The sequence below is a fragment of the Amblyomma americanum genome, chromosome 1, assembly GCF_052857255.1.
Source record: "Amblyomma americanum isolate KBUSLIRL-KWMA chromosome 1, ASM5285725v1, whole genome shotgun sequence".
NCBI classification, from domain to species: Eukaryota; Metazoa; Arthropoda; class Arachnida; order Ixodida; family Ixodidae; genus Amblyomma; species Amblyomma americanum.
This window is the reverse complement of record NC_135497.1, coordinates 445,781,088-445,797,541: the sequence shown is the minus strand read 5'-3', so window position 1 is coordinate 445,797,541 and position 16,454 is coordinate 445,781,088. Positions and strand designations below refer to the sequence as shown.

The 16,454-nt window shown below is 45.4% G+C and overlaps 1 protein-coding gene across 1 annotated transcript in view; it reads left to right on the top strand.

Moving 5' to 3' along the window:
• The window catches only part of LOC144115943 (uncharacterized), a 457,564-nt gene that overhangs the window by 38,821 nt on the left and 402,289 nt on the right, over positions 1-16,454 (top strand). The window lies entirely within an intron of this gene.

The window sequence follows — 16,454 nt, the reverse complement described above, 5'->3', positions numbered from 1 at the left end:
TTCCCCCTCTCCACCTGAAGCGGGGGAAAGATTCCGCAAATAGTTTCCTAGAGACGTCCTTTTTTTTCAATGGGGTCAACGAGGAGTCAAACGACAAGCCCATGCGGTGCGAGGTAACGTTCTCTTTTCATTTTAGAGACGCAAGCTTACACTGCAAAATGAAACCTTGTCTTTCTCTTCAAAATGCAATTTCATTTCATTTCACTATTTTTCCAGAATACAAGTTACATCCTAGAGAGATGCAAGGGCTAAAAGCTGCTAAAAAGCAGCTTGATGGGGCCCAAGCACCTGTGAAATGGCAGTACACGACAAACGCACTTCAAGCAAGAAAAAAATGCTTACAAATATATATAGATTATAACAAACACAAAAAACAACGAAGCAAGTGACATATATATTCAATGCAATGAAAACAATGAGCATGTATGTTCACTAGCAATAGTTTGCAGACTCATGAAAACAGAGAGGACCCGAGAAAAATGAAGAGAAAAAGCACTCAATAGGCATACATGGCACCGGCAGACAACAGAGGCACATAAAAAAATGCAGCCTGGCTATATATTAACAAAATACATTTTTAACTCGCTTGGTTTAACACTAGCCAAAACTTTGTACTTATTAAGAGTGGTCGGTAAATTGTGTTCAAATTTTTTGTAGTTTATGATTATTTCGAAAATATTGAATATACCAGAGATCGGTGTTTCGGGTGTAGAGTCGATTCGAAGCGGTCCTTAAATGTGCAGTACGTATTAAGAAAAATCTATGAGCAGAAGAAGAATGGTAAAATAACTTCAAAATGCGAAAAACATATACTTGTGCTCAAAACGAATTATGTAATAATTTCTAAAAGCCGTTTGCGTTGGAGAGAGATAAGGAAGGTTTGCAATGTAGCGGATCATTTTCTTCTGCAGAACTTGTATTTTTATCTCATGTTTTTGTGGTGGTTGCCCAAACAGAGTTACAATAATTCAAAACGGAACCGAAAAGAGCATGATAAATTTGAATTTTCACGTGAGTGGGAAGGAGTCATTAGACATCGTGATAGAACACCTGCTACTGAAGAGAGCTTTTTACAAATATTTTCCACATGCCGATCCCAGCTAAGATGCGACGAGAAAGTAACTCCAAGGATTTTGTGGCTGTCAACAATTTGAATTTCTTGACCCGCGTATTTAGGAGCGCGTTGTAGTTCGACTGGCTTGTTCCTTGTACGGAAATTTATTACCTTAGTCTTTGTAGGGTTTATTTGGAGGCAATTAGAAGAGGACCAGTTCTATAGTTTCGTAAGGATTACGTTGCACTCTTCAATTAACTTGTTTATGTCGTGACCAGGGATTAGTAAACTGCTATCATCGGCGTATATAATAAATTTCGCTTTGTCATTAATATGCACAATGTCATTTATATAGATGTTAAAAAGCATCGGGCCCAGAATGCTGCCTTGAGGCACACCATTTCGTACCGCCAGAAAAGAAGACTGATGGTTGGGGATATAGACATATTGTTTTTGATTTTGAAGGTATGATTTCATGAGGTCTAAAGGTGTTCCACGAACTCCGTCTTGAGAAAGTTTATGAGTTAAAATTTGATGGTTTAGGGAATCGAAAGCCTTACTAAAATCAATGAAGATTCCGACAGTGAGAATACCTGCTTCAACGTTTTGCAGGATACATTCCTTAAGTGATAACAAAGCTGTTTCCGTCGACTTGCCCCCTCGGAAGCCAAATTTAGCCTCAGACAGGATTTGTTTTGCATTAAAAAGTTCACTAGATGGAAAAAGATTACTTTTTCCAAGCCCTTCACAGATATTGGTCTATAATTGGACACTACATCTTTATCTCCCCCTTTAAACACAACTGTCACTCTTGCTTTCTTCATTTCTTCCGGGTAAACTCCCGTTTCAATTACCAAATTGAAGATGTATGCAAGCACAGGTGCAATATATGATAATACATAATTGAATGGTTTTATCTGAATATTGTCAACATCCAAGGCTTTGCTATTATTCAAATTCCTAAAGGTTGTACATACTTCGGTCTTATTGGTGGGCTCAAGGAAAAGGCTTTCGAAAGGGCTACAAGATGAAGGAACTTCAGGTAGATGCATCATAGGTAAATGGGTAGTTCAAAAATTGCTGTTTAAATGGCCAGCAAGACCCTGACCGGATAATTCAGAACCCTTATAGATTATTCGTTGAGCTGGCGCATTTTTCGTATTGCAACGTAACAAGTTATTTACAACTTTCCACACAGCGTCTGAATTTTTCATTCTATCAGAAAAGTTTTTGATGATACACAATCTTAGCACGCCTAAGCTCAGCATTTAGTTAATTTCTTGTTTTTTGAAATAAGATTAGATTCTAGAGAGGGATTATTCAAAAAGGCATGGTACAACTTGTTTTTGCGCTTTATCATTCTTTTGAGCTCTGGCGTGATCCATGGTATTCTTGTTCGTTTAGACTGCTTAATGGTCTTGAAGAGAAAGTGCTTAGAGTGTATTGCTACAAAAACACTGATAAACTCTGAATATGCATTATTTTAGTCTTTTATATCCAATAACTAGGAATCCCGTCCAAAACCATTTCAGTTTGTTATCTGGGTACCCCCAACCTTTTTTATTTGCGTGTAATTCCAGCCCTGCTTCACCTGTGCCATTGTAGCCGCTATTGTTTATTAAGTACCATCTTGATATTAGCAGTTCCTAATTCAAGCCTTCTGCAGGGTTTGAAGTGCTACGTACTGGGAATTACTTTATTCTGCACGTAGTACAACACATAATGAACGTAGCACTGCCGGAGATGGCGACCACACTATGACACTTGGCACGAACACGCTGTCCACGTGACTGTCCCACACCAGGGCTTGCCAGGAATGTGGCGCCACCCATAGGCACTGTGGGGATTTCCAGTGAAACAGCGCAACGGCACAAGGCCAGAGGACAAGAAAGGACGATACACAGCGCTGACTAACAACAGAATGTTTTATTCAGTGAGCCATGCTTATAAAGCCTTTATAAGCATGGCTCACTGAATAAAACATTCTGTTGTTAGTCAGCGCTGTGTATCGTCCTTTCTTGTCCTCTGGCCTTGTGCCGTTGCGCTGTTTCACTGGAAATCATGTCAGACCAACGTGCCCATCAGTTATTGTTGTACTGTGGGGAGCGTTCACATGTAGTTCCCGACACTCCCACTACGCGGCTGCACCCGTCCGCATCCGAAGACCGAACTTAATCACGGACACAACACTTCTCCCCCCTTAGAAGGATGCCTTGTACCAAGTAGGCTGCCGTCTGATCCGTGCTGGTTGTTTCGATATGCTCGATTCGGATTCGAGTGGACGTGAAGAGAGCATAGCTGGAGTGCTTTCTGCTGGATTACTGTCCATGCCCCACGTGAGCGTTGCTGAGGCTTGTCTGTCCACCTGAACTTCGCCAGTACGCTTCCTGAGCTGGTTTAGATGGCGTCTCACAATTCTTCCTGCGCATTTCACAAGCCAAGATCTGTGGCCCATCCTCTTAACCAGAGTTCCTTCTGCCCAATCTGGCCCCTTGCTGAATTTTTTTACCCATACGGCTTCTCCTTGCATGAGTTGACGACTCCTAGGTAGGTCAGGTTGTGCAGCCTCCTGTCCTTCCGAAGCAATGATGAGGTCCAACTGGTATGGCAGCTCCCGCCCGAACATGGCTTTAGCCGGTGTTAGCCCGGTTGACTGATGCACAGTGGTATGCTGCCGAAACAGAAAACGTGACAAGCGAACACTGAGCGAACCGGACGGTTACCTGGCCAGTGCCCTCTTCAGTTCTCCGACATAACGTTCTGCTTGCCCATTTGTAGCAGGGTGGTAAGGGGCTGACGTTACGCTTCGAATGCCATTTCTCTGGTAGAAGTCTTGCATCTCGAAAGACACAAATGCAGCCCCATTGTCCGACACACCCTTGCGTGGTATGCCAAATGTGGCAAACAAAGAGCGCAGCACACTAATGACTGCTGTTGATGTCGGGCTGTTCATCGGTCGCACCTCCACCCACTTGGTGAAAGCGTCGACAACAACCAAAAAGGTATGTCCCTCTACGGTACCTGCGAAGTCCACGTGCAATATGTGCCATGGTGTCGTTGGATGAGTCCAGTTTGGAACTGGAGCCTTTTTTGGATCGTTCTGGGTGCGCTGGCACTGGGCGCATGACTGGACAGTTGTTTCGATCTCAGCATCCAAGCCAGGCCACGAAAGATAACTGCGTGCACAAGCCTTCATGGCTACAATTCCACGATGGCCTGCGTGCACCAATGAAATGGCCTGTTCTCGTGCTCCAGCCGGTATGACAATTCTTAAGCCCCAGCTGATGCATCCTCGGTGGATAGCAAGTTCGGTGGCTCTTCTGCGGTATGGGGTGAAACTGTCTCCCTGCAGACGCTGCACGGTGCCATTCTGTACTGCTGAAAAGACCTTTGCTAGAATTGGATCCTCTTACGTTAGTGTGGCTACAACCTCAGCTGTCAACGGTGGTCGTGGTAACGCCTCGAACATGAGCACGTCTCCAGGTGGGTTAGGCTCTTCAATGCGGTCTGGCAGAGGCAGTCTACTCAGCGCATCTGCATACTGATGACGACTACCGGCACGATACTGGAGGTCGTAGTTGTATGCTGACAGTTTAAGGCACCACCTTTTCATTCGGGGCGAAAGCATTTCCGGTACTGGCTTCCGTGGTCCGAGAATCCCCAGTAACGGCTGGTGGTCAGTCACGAACGTGACTTCTCGACCCACAATGTACTTGTGGAAGTGGGTGGCTGCAAAAACTACAGCGAGACCTTCACGGTCAAGTTGTGCATGGTTACGTTCGGCAGCACCCAATGTCCGGGATGCAAACGCAATCGGCGCCTCTCTGCCTTGGCTGTCCAGCTGAGCAAGCACGGTACCTACACCATAAGGTGAAGCATCACATTAAATCAAGAGGGGCTTGTTTTCGTCATAGTGTGACAGGACAGTCCTCGACAACAAGCCCTGTTTGAGCTCATCAAACGCATTTTGATGCCGTTGCTCCCACTTCCAAGTCTTATCCTTTGCCAGAAGTTCATACAGGGTTGCTGCCACTGTAGCACGGCGCTCCAGAAAGCGATCATAGAAGGCTAACATGCCTAAAAATGACTGCAGTGTCTGCTTACTTGTGGGCGCTGGTGTCTTCACGATAGCTTCCACTTTTTCCTCAGATGTGTGAATCCCTGCTGCATCAATCTTGTGACCCAGGAATTTAACCTCCGCTACACCAAACTGACACTTGGATTTGCACAATCGAAGGTTTGCCTGAGCCAGCCGCTGGAGAACTGACGCTAGGCGGTCCTTGTGCTCTTTTGCTGTTTCTCCACTCACGATGATATCGTCCAGGTAAACACAAACTCCTGGCAAGCCGCTCAAGGTGGTCTCCATGAACCGCTGGAAAATTGCTGGGGCGGCTGAAACACCAAATGGAAGCCTGTTTACCTTGTACAGCCCATTTGTAGTGTTCACTGTAAGAATCTGTGCTGTAGCTGGAGTCACATGAAGTTGAGTGTAAGCTTGAGCCAAGTCCAAGGTGCTGAAAACCCGGCCACCTTTCAAAGTGCTAAACACTTCCTCTGTTGTGGGCAGGGAGTATGAAGCCTTTTTCGCAGCCTCATTTACTGTACAGCGGTAGTCGCCGCAGGCGCGCAAGCTTCCGTCTTTTTTCAACACCCATACTAGCGGTGTAGCCCAGTCTGAGTGTTGTACCGGCTCCCAAATACCGTCTTCTACGTACTTGTCAATCTGCGCCTCTGTTGATGCGCGCATGGCAAAGGGTACAGGCCGTGCCTTCAAAAACTTGGGGCTTGCCCCCTCCTTCAGTTCCAGATTTACTGGTGCACCCGTGTGTCCTGTGGCGTCTTCACGAAAAATGTCTTCATGCTGCTGTAGCAACTCGGTCAAACTGCCTTCCTCCGTTGTCTGGTGAATGCCGTGAAGCTCGATGTCCAGCCTGTCAAACCAATTGCATCCCAACAAGCTGCATCCAGTGCCCTCGACAACGAGAAGCGGTAGCTTGCAAGCTGTGTTCTTGTGATGAACCATTACTGTCGACGATCCGACAACCTGCAGTTGCTGACCTGACCAGGTGCGCAGATGTATGTTGTCCTGCCTCAGAGAGGGTGGGTGTGCATGCCATACGGTTTGAAATGTCTCTTTGCTAACCATGGTGCACGCTGCATTGGAGTCGACCTCAAAAGTCACAGGTTTGCCGTGCACTGTAAGCTTCAGTGTAAATTGAAGTTCATAGTTCTTCAGCGAAACGGCACGTTTTTAGCCAAGGAAAAGAAGACAGAAGACAGAAAAGAAGGACGAACAAGGACGAACACAGCGCTGACTTTGAAACGCCCCTCGGAAGCTGGGCCAGTTGGCCCGACGCATCACAGGTGATGACAAGAAACCTGGGTGTAAAAAGAGGCACGGGAACCGCTTTGCGGAATGCGCCACAGGCGTCGTGTACGAAATTCCCTTGACGTGTGGCAAGTCCTACATAGGGCAAACGGGGCGCTCCGTCAACGACCGTCTCAGGGAGCACGAAAGAGATTTAAGGAATAGGGAAGGTGCTAACCTTGTTGAGCACTGCGCAACTTGCAAAGATTGCACATCGATGTTTTCGGCAGTGAGGATTCTAAGCAGAAGCAAATTAAAAACAGCCCGTGAAACGATAGAGGCATACTATATGGACCTCCTTCACCCCGCGACGTCACGAAGATGCGGTGGCGCTGATGTTAGCAGCGACTTTCGCATGGTAGGCAAAACAGGTTCCGCTTGCCCGTGCCTACCGCAGCTGCCGCAGCTACCGGCGACTGCTTCAAGCCTGTGCACTGCAGAAGCAGCGTGTATTGACCAGCTGCGTCACTGCTGGATCCGCGTAGTAGCATAAAAAATATTAAATTAGCCTCGATAGGTTTCTCGCGCATAATTTCCGCATTCGGAAACTGGCTAACAGGCATTGGGCCACGGTAGTAAGGCGCGAAGTCTGGGAGTCGATAGGCACTGACACTCAATGCACTTAATAGCATGCAAGTTACTGCGTTCATTCACCTGAACTTCAGGATAGTAGGCTGATAATTGCTCAAGGAAAAAAAAAGACATATGCAGCTGCACACGTACTTATCACCTTGAGCCGGAGTGCACGGGGCGCCGACAGGTTCACTCGCCCCCAAGGAATGCGTTTTTTTGTTAATAGCACAGCATGTTTTAATGGCGCGTTTTATGACATTTAATATTTACTCTAAACTGTTTCTTGATATGACGACGTAATTATTTCATTCGAGTAGAAAGAAGTCTGGTAAGTTGTGTCAATCTTGCGCGGTCGCGTTGGTGTGCTTAGAATAGCGTACCTTAAGTGTGCTAAACGCCATATGCTTTTTCATTGCATCATGCATGTGTCAAGTTTCATGAGGTAGTACATGATCGCGAAGCTTGTTTGGAACGAAGCAACCGCAGGCGTGCTACTAACAGACACGTGGCGAGATTGAGAGGGGACGCGGCAATGAAAAGTGTTTTCGTTATTCATGCATGCGATATGTAACTAAACTTGGTGCAAATATGAAATTCCTACGCTAGTTTCAGTAATTCCTTTTATTTATACCTATACCTGGTGCAGTTCTGGGTAATTATAATTAACACCGTCGTCAAGTTCCCCCAAGATCTCAAATAATTGACTAGATAGTGCGCAGTTTTTTCATGCCAGCATGCACATAAAGCCCTGTTCTGTACGATGACGCGATTAGTTCTTTTTCTATATGATCAGTACTTATGCGTGCATAGTTACATGAAAACGTTTCTTATAAGAAATAACTAACACAGTACTGCACGTGTAGGGAAAAAATCGAGATTTATTACGCTCCTCAACGTCTCAGGAATAGTTTGCGACAAATGGAATCATTTGATTTTCATGCGAATTAAGAAGGTGAGTGATCCAGTCGCAGAAAATGTGAGAGGTCACAAAACGAACCTTAAAGTTTATTCTCTCGTTTATGGCATCTTCGCTTTCGCTTTGGTCAAAGAAATGCGGCACTCAAATCAAAGAAATTACCTTACGATTTTTGACGACCACACTTCTAAAAAGCGTAATTTATAAATTTGTACTCAATATTTTGCTATAATTTTTCGTCACGAAACTAGACTTCAGGGATAGGAAAGAAAATAATTCTAGAAATCAAAAATTTTCACCAAATCGACCAGCTTAACAAGAGGACAAGTCGGCCTGGCTGGTGTGTGGTCATGCGGCTAAAAACAGCGCTAAGCGAGACAGGAGATCAGGGACACGACGCTGTCACCACTTTTCGCACAGCGCGACACGTAGGTATGTGGCAGACGATGAGCGCATGTCTGCTCCGACGAAACAAGGCCAGCACTTCCCCTCACTATTGTCCCGAAGTAAAATCATTCCGGCTAGTGCAGAGTGTTAAAACTTGTTTTATTCAATGGCTAGCGCATAAATAAACGGCAGGAACGCTTTCTACATGTTTGCTACTAAACATATATACAATACAGTGGCAAACTATTTCTCTTTATAGGCCGCACGTGGCCAACGCGAGCTCGTGTACTTCAACAAATTACTAAGTTGGAAGCATCGACCATTGCTATGATTCGCAGAAACTGGAAACGCGCCTACAAGCCTTGAAAACCCGCGCTCAACACCTATCCGCGACGCCACTCCCCGACCTTTTGCCTACCACGAGCACGCTAGCGACTGCAGCGCCACCTCGTTTGTTTACAAACATGGAGGAGGTCCATACATGGCTTGCACGTGACGTCACATCCGCCTGCTCGTTGACCCGGCGACCATGCTTGTGACAAGCGTTTGCGGGTCGGTGGGCTGGAAACGCCGATTGGTCGGTGGGATTCGTGTCTGCGTGACGTATTTTCGCTTCGTCCTCGTTCTCAACCGGATGTGGGGTCGCCGCGCCTCTATCGGCCTGTCTCTAGAGTGCCTAGGGAATCGCTAGGGCCGGCCGGCCGGCCGCCGGGCTACAGTGCTCTAGAATATGGGTAGTGGGTTCAGGGAGCGGCCAGCGGTGAGGCGACTTGTGTCGACGATACCAGATGGCGCCACCAGAGCATAGGCTGTATGAAATGCGGCGCGCCGCGCCTTGGATGCGCGCTGTGCATAGAATCGTCTTGAAATAAGCAAGGCTCTGTCTTTTAAAACAGGTCCTACAAATAGGTGAAGCTGTACACAGATATTGTCGGCGAATAAAGAAAATTAGATGTAGTAGTAGCCAACAGCCGATAGCGCGGTGGTGCGGACGAGCGGCCCCGTTAATGCTTCGCAACGCTGATCGTGCTCTTTTGCAGGTACGGCTCCCATATTTCAACGTTAGTGCATACTAGTATTATCGCCACCCATAGGAAAGGCTGAGCACAGGGAGAGGAGCAAACATTCTATCGATCATCGGGGTTATCCAGCGGCCAACTCGAAGCTGTCGGCAAACGTGGCCGAGTGTACTCCAGCTTGAGCCATCGGAAGTGTTTTAGTAGAGGGGCGGGGCAACAAGAAATTGGAATAAAAAAACGCTTCACTTAGAGACCGTTGTGTGTACAGCGTACTATATGTGAATGCGATAATTTTAAGTGTGCTATGCATGCCTCTGTTTTGTAAAAAGGAAAGGAACGCCGACCAAAGGTTGTTAAAAAAGACGTTCTGGCTTCCCTATGGAGGCCTTGATAACTCTGATCAAGGCTTCCGTAGGGAAGCCGAAAAGTATTTTTTTCTAACAACCTTTGGTCGGCGTTCCTTTCTTTTTACATGAATCTTCTACCTGACCGGACGAGTTTTCGTCGAACTTTAGATTTCATGCCCCTGTTTTAATTGTTGTTTTGATGCATGCATTTTTTTCATCAAAACGAAGGGTCAATTGCCGCCGATGTATAAACGCTGATGAATGCAAGACAAGATAAAATAACTTTTATAAAACAAAGCACTCCTTTATTGCAGCGCTCCAACTATGCACAGTGTGAGACATATTCTTGAATTTCTCAAAGGAATGCCGTGTTTTCTTGTTTGCACAGTACATTTAGCCGCGCGACTATGAGCACTTATTTGCCCATCTTAGCATGAAGCTTCTTTTTCCTGCGAGCTTCTCGCGACTCATTGATTGATTTAACATAAAAATGCAGCCTTGTCAAAACATAAAACTTGAGAATGCTGACTGTGAGCGCTTCTGAGTGCTGGCTGCACCCTACACCACATGAAATCTGAGATTTTCCCAGCACCATAACATCTACTATGCTGTTACTGCACAGCTTTTCCTGACTAAAAAAAGTTATGAAAAGGTTTTCCAGCCTTCTCACCATCAAAAAAAGCACACGAGACGGGTAGAGCAACCCTCCTTTGTCACAAATTGCAGTAAACTCACTGCAAACTCTCTGGCTCCACGCATTGATTTTCGCCCATTCTTAGCTTGCAGTACACAGTACCACTGTAATCAGGTATGCGATGGCAGCTCCAGTATTCTGAAGGAACATCCAGTTTAGAAAAATCGTCCGGCACCGATGCTTCGTCAACTTCACAAGGGTCTTGGTCGTTCGCCAACACGCTACTCTCAGTGTCAATGCCCGGACACCTCGATTCCTTGTTAACGTCGGAAGCATTACTTTGTGGTCATTTCGCTTCATTAGGATATGTACTTGTGCTTTTCCTCTTTCTAGGTGGTCTCTGTAGCGGTGTTTTCTTTGACAGATAGCTCGGCAGCAAAGTTGGCACCGCATCGGGTAAAAGTTCCGGCTTTCCACGCGGGATGCGGACTTCTTTGCCGTCAATGATGTGTATAAAGTCCCTCACAATGCATGATGGCTCAAAATGTAGCTCACACACACAGCAGTTTTCGTCCAAAACCTTATCTTTCGATGAAGGTTGCGTTCCCACTGCTTCCGTCGGTTCTCATCCTTTGGCACAGCGAAGAGCGACGGCTGATCGCCTTTCGTCCACTGGTATCCCGTTTTGCACCCGGGAGCAAAACAATGCCGTTGACGCCGACGATTCGGCATGACCGTAGTCTTAACGCCGCGAACTCACAAAGAGGAAAAATGCACCGCACAAAAAGCAACAAACAGCTGCAGGCAGCTTGGCGGGACTGCTAGCCGCGCGCGCGGGCGCGCCGAGCCTACAGCCCACGCTACAACAGCGCCACCGCTTACATCCGGGACCTGTCGACACTCGCCGCCTCACTGCATCGCATGGAGCGCGCCGGCTCCTGAACCCACTACCCATATTCTAGAGCAGTGTAGCCGGGCGTGCGTGGTCTGCGGGCATTCTTTTCGTGAGCGTAGGGGCCGGCGCGCGCGTTTCGGAAGCTGTCCAGGTATGGCTTTTTTTTTTTTTTTGCGTGGTGCGCTCGTCGGCGCAGCCAGCTGAAATTTCTGTACAGTTCTTGCTTCCACGACATTGCGACGACCCCCAAAAGGCGCTGACCCGCGAGAAATCGCCAGCGACATAAAGGTACGCATTTTATCTCAAATTTCGCTTCATGAAGTGCTGTACCGCTTACTACATGCCTTGCGCATTCCAGGACCTCGTTTTCCTGCTGCAGGAGCACGTCGTGCTGGTGTTCAAAATTTTGCAACTCCATTGCAACTCCAAGAAATAAAGAAAGCAAGAGTGACAGTTGTGTTTAAAGGGGGAGATAAAGATGTAGTGTCCAATTATAGACCAATATGTGTGATTCCAGTCTTTTCAAAGGGCTTGGAAAAAGTAATCTTTTCCCGTGTAGTCAACTTTTTTAATGCAAAACAAATCCTTTCTGATGCTCAATTTGGCTTCCGAAGGGGAAAGTCGACGGAAACGGCTTTGTTATCACTTAAGGAATGTATCCTGCAAAACACTGATGCAGGTATTCTCACTGTCGGACTCTTCATTGATTTTAGTAAGGCTTTCCATTCCCTAAACCATCAAATTTTAACTCATAAACTTTCTCAAAACGGAGTTCGTGGAACACCTTTAGACCTCATGAAATCATACCTGCAAAATCGAAAACAATCTGTCTATATCCACAACCATCAGTCTTCTTTTCTGGCGGTACGAAATGGTGTGCCTCAAGGCAGCATTCTGGGCCCGATGCTTTTTAACATCTATATAAATGACATTGTGCATATTTATGACAAAGCGAAATTTATTATATACGCCGATGATAGCAGTTTACTAATCCCTGGTCAGGACATAAACAAGTTAATTGAAGAGTGCAACGTAATCCTTACGAAACTAGAGAACTGGTCCTCTTCTAATTGCCTACAAATAAACCCTACAAAGACTAAGGTAATGATTTTCCGTGCAAGGAACAAGCCAGTCGAACTACAACGCGCTCCTAAATACGCAGGTCAAGAAATTCAAATTGTAGACAGCCACAAAATCCTTGAAGTTATTTCTCGTCGCATCTCAGGTGGGATCGACATGTGGAAAATATTTGCAAAAAGCTCTCTTCAGTAGCAGGTGTTCTAACACGATGTCGATGGCTCCTTCCCACTCACGTGAAAATTCAAATTTATCATGCTCTTTTCGGTTCCGTAACTCTGTTTGGGCAACAACCACAAAAACAAATGTGATAAAAATACAGGTTCTGCAGAAGAAAATGATCCGCTACATTGCAAACCTTCCTTATCTGTCTCTCCAAAGCAAACTGCTTTCAGAAATTATAACATCATTCGTTTTGAACATATATATGTTTTTCGCATTTTGAGGTTCTTTTACCATTCTTCTCCTGCTTATAGAGATTTCTTAATACGTACTACACATTTAAGGACCGCTTCGAATCGACTCTACACCTGAAATACCGATCTCTGGTATATTCCATATTTTCGAATTAATTATAAACTACAAACGCTTGAACACAATTTACCGACCACTCTTAATAAGCACAAAGTTTTGGATAGTGTTAAACCAAGCGAGTTAAAAATGTATTTTGTTAATATATAGCCAGGTTGCATTTTATGTTCCTCTGTTGTCTGCCGGTGCCATGTATGCCTATTGAGTGTTTCTTTTCTCTTTATTTTTCTCGGGTCTTTTCTTTGTTTTCATGCGTCTGTAAACTATTGTTAGTGAACATACATGCTCATTGTTTTCATTGCAGTTCAAAAAATTGAACAAAAAGTAAAGAAATAAAGATCGGGGTGTGGGGAGCAGACGGACAAGATTGGGGGAGGAAGGAAAAAATAGAAAGAAAAGAAAAAAAGGGGGAAACTATTATAGTAAGGAAGGACGGGGTAAAAAAAGGAGATGGCGAAACCAGAGAAAGGGAGAGGAAGACGGTGCGGGGGACATGGGCAGCGCGGCAACCACAGGCGTACGAAAGCAAAACGTGCAAACAAGACACAAACAAAATGCACAAACACAAAGATGGGCGCCGCTGCAGATGCGTGGCCAAAGAGGCGCCGCTGCGCAAATGACACTGGCAGCGACGAAGAGGCCAAACCAGGCGCCTTTTGGGGGGTCTCACTAATTTCCGGTGAGCCGAGGGCTAGAACGTTAAGGAAGGAGTGGGCTACGTTAACGAGCACATGTGTAAGAACTTACTCAGGGGGTCTGGGTTTCACTGAACGGTGCACCCCTCTCCCTGGGCGGGTCGTTGAACCGACTTCGTCGGGAATACTTGGTTGTAGTGGAGGAGGGCTGGGCTAGCTGTGTACAAAGATTTCAAATTGTCGGAAAAAAGTAAGGAAAGAACGTCAAAGCTTATCAATACTGCGCGAGGCAGGATAGTGTAAGTAAGGAGGGGTATGATTGCCTGGGATATACACTAGGAGTTATAAAGGGTATATCTGAGTTAGCCAATTAACGAGAGGTGCAGTATTATTTTGTTTGGAGGTCGTGAATAAAAGAAAGGATACCAGGCTTTTCGTTAAGACATTCTTGAATAGCATTAAACTTGTGGATAAAATAGAATTCACGTTGTTCACGTTCTCGCCTGTTTTTGAAGCCCCCTTGAATAATTGTTACTTTTAGTTGGTCAAATGGGTGTCCTTCTGAGTTTACATGCTTGGATAGGGGAAGATTGGGGAGAGACTTGGTGTGTGCTTGGTGGTTGTTGAATCGAAGGCGGAATGCAGTGTTTGTCTCTCCTATGTATTGCTGGTTACACACAGTGCATTCAAGAAGGTAAATAATGTTTGATGAGTCGCAGTCAAACTTGCCGTTGATTGAATGCTGGAAAACTGACCTCGTACTAGTTGCGGAACACGTAGTCTTCATGTGCTTGCAAACTTTGCAGCGATCTTTACTACAGGGCTGGCATCCATATTTTGGGGTTTTGTGTTCCTTGGGGTGGACTAGATGGTTCTGAATGTTTTTGGCACGCCTGTAAATCACGCGGGGTGCGCATGTAAATATTTTCGATAGTCGTTGACTTTGCTGGAGAATATTAAAGTGCTTATTAAGAATTCTGTTTATGTTCGGTGCGTTACTGTTAAATGTGAGAATAAGGTTTGTCGTGTAATCATTTCAGTTATCTCTTCGATGCCCCTGGAGTATTAGACTACGGTTCAGATTTGAAGCTCTGCTTATGGCGTCGTCAATAAAAGAACGTGGATAGCGCTGCGTTAAGAGCACGTAAACATTTTTTAATGCTTTTTATACGTATAGTTGAAGTCAGCGCTGTGGTGTCTTGTCTCGCTTCGTCCCCGTCTTTATTCGCGCTGTATCGCATTATGGAAAATTACCAACTAGCCCGATCTGCCACTCTTGCAAGTTATACGTATATGTAAACATTTTTTTTTTTTTGCTTGAAGTGCGTTTGTCGTGTACTGCCATATCAGAGGCGCTTGGGCCCAGTCAAGCTGCTTTTTAGCAGCTTTTAGCCCTTGCATCTCTGTAGTATGTAACTTGCATTTTGTAAAAATGAAATGAAATTGCATTTGGAAGAGAAAGACAAGGTTTCATTTTGCAGAGTAAGCTTGCGTCTCTAGAATGAACAGAGAACGTTGCCTCACACTGCTTGGGCCTGTCGTTTGACCACTCGTTCACCGCAGGGAAAAAAAGGACCTCTCTAGGAAACTATTTGTGGGATCTTTCCTCTGCTTCAGGAGGGGAGGGGGAGGGGAAGGGGGTTGATGGCCTCCCCTTTGTCGGGTTCGCCGCGACACGCGACGCACGACGGACAAGACGACGAAAGGAAGCGGGCAAAGCTGCCTTTCCTAAATTAACCGTGACTTGCAGGTGCCTATAGCTGTGTTTGGATTCCAGGGAAGTAGCAGCCGACCTCTGAATCCTCCTCGCCCATTCCCACGGGGCTCCGCGTGCCATGTCGCCATGTGCGGTGAAAAGAGCAGTGTGCAGAGTTTAAATTAAACAAGTATGAAGCTATACAATGAACCCAATTACAGACAGCTAGAGGAATTTCAAGAGCATGCTGTGTGATGCCAGTTATCTCAGTGAAAACTAATGCAGCCAAATATTATTTCGTATTTTTTTTACCCAACAGACATGAAAGGTCTGAAGATGAATTAGTACCAAACACATCGGTACATCAGTTGTAATGCCTGAAAAAAGCTGTACCAACATATAGATGCCCATGTCGTGATAATCAGGAATACTGAAGAATTAAGGAAAATTAAAACATTTTTTTGTTCGGGCTCACACACCTGCTACAAACATCTTTATACGTAGCAATTTAAATGACTCTGTAGGAAGCTTTTTGGGTAAAAAGTACAGTATGGCAGAAAGGAGTCTTTGGGAAATGCACTGTGTAGAAATAGCCATACCAATTCCATCTCATCGTTCGATAAATATAACAAATACCGTGCAAAGAAGCTTGCTGTTTAGTATAGTTGCAAGTTACTGGTTGCAGACCGCTCTGCAGTCACTGAACTGTGATTGTGTATGTACTGCATGACAGTGCGTGGATAGCAAAGCATGCAGTTTACCAACAAAGAGATGCTTGTTCATATCGTTTACCACACATATAAACAACATCAATGAAACAGGATGCTATGTGTAACTTTTTGACATGTTCCTTTTTGGCAGCCTCTAAAAATGTTTCCGCCTAAATGAGCTGGCTTGTTTTGCAACAATATAACCACGGGACTGCTGTAAATTGCCACATTTTCAAATTGTATGAAAATCATTGCATGTGAGGGGTCACAACCCTATCCTGTTTCTTGAAGGTCCCGTTGCTTTGTTGGCAATGCTTGGACAACCATGGCCAGCTTTCCGCATTCATGTGCACAGGGTATGCCCATTACGTGCATGCCTTTCCACCTAGTAATGGCTTACATTGCAAACTGACAAAAAAAAACACATAGAGCACAAGTACAGATAGTATTTGTAGTCCACACTCACCTCAGTAAATATGGCACATACCCACGCGGGGGGATTGGCCAAGGTACAGTGGAGATTTGCCAATGAAGTATTTGCACGGGAAAAAAGACGTGAGGCGGCGGCGTAGAAGACTGAATCAAGATAAAGATAGGAAAATTCAATTAAAT